We start from the raw sequence: 1,239 nt of genomic DNA on the forward strand, positions 1-1,239 counted from the left end.
ATAGCTGCAGACTGAGTCAGCATAAAGTGTTTTGATGCATAAATGTCAAACGCACTGTGCTGTCTAGGAGAGCATGAACATTAGTGATGTTGTGTTTTAATGCCCCGTGCCTACATTCATGATGCATTCAGAGGATGTTATGATTTAATGTGACGTGTGGGTGCCTTAAATGTTAAATTCAATTAAGTGGGGGGTTTTTTATTATTAATAATGAGTACATGTCATTTGAATATTTAGATCCACATCTTTTAGATTAATCTACAGTACACAAATGTCATCTTGGAATACAGAACACCCAAGTATACAAGCTGCCAGTCAGGAAATAATACACATTTATTAATGTTACATGTTGCAACAAATGTTTTTTATTTATGTTTTATTATGTGGAAAAACATAATAAAAAAAGTAAAACAAATGCATGTGGATGATGCATGATCATAGTCCAAGGTTTCCCATAATTAACCTTGTGTTGATGGCATTAACCTGCTATCTGTGATGACTTCTTCAGCATTGTCAGATGATGATGGCATGGTGTTTGAACTCCATCTTTGCTTGGCCTACTATGGCTGTGATTCAGCTCCTGGTACTTGCAACTAATTACCCCTTATGTATTGTGTCATTGGGAGAGATGTGCATCGGTATAGAATAACACACAATATGATGTGAAAGGACACAAAATGAATAACGGTTTGTCACATTACGTACCCATCACCCTGTTACTAGAGGGCAAGGAAAACTGTTTAAAAAAGGAGAAGAATGAAGACGTGACAAATCTAGAGATGAGTAAATGCAAAAACAATTAAAAAATAGTTGTTTTTTTCTAGCAGAGCAAATGTGAATTATGACAACAGAGATGGATAGCCAAGGGTCAGATTAGCAAAAGAATGAAGTAAATGTTTGGGTGAAAGTTTATCAGTTTTATCTTTCATCACCTCGTGTACTAAAATATTAATGTGTATGTATAGTTCATGACATTTGCATTTTATATTAATTTGCATATGCATTTATTCATTTAGAAGATGCTTTTTCCAAGCCTTTACAGAGCTTGCAAAATATTTCTAAACACTTTTTGGACATAAGTCAGACAAAGTGTCATGTGTAGACCCCCTTTTGAGTTAAATTAGAATAACTTTTTCATGTTAGCTGTCGGAAATTAGATGTGGTATGTTTTCAATTAGTGAATTAGTGCTCAGTTATTCCTTTCCTATACCCAATGTCCATCAACATAATTCAACAAAA

Source organism: Alosa pseudoharengus, unplaced genomic scaffold (genome assembly GCF_046254945.1).
Source record: "Alosa pseudoharengus isolate Yale_2024_CS ecotype anadromous, Long Island Sound unplaced genomic scaffold, YU_APseudo_1.1 YU_APseudo_1.1_scf_15, whole genome shotgun sequence".
In the NCBI taxonomy this organism is placed as follows: Eukaryota; Metazoa; Chordata; class Actinopteri; order Clupeiformes; family Clupeidae; genus Alosa; species Alosa pseudoharengus.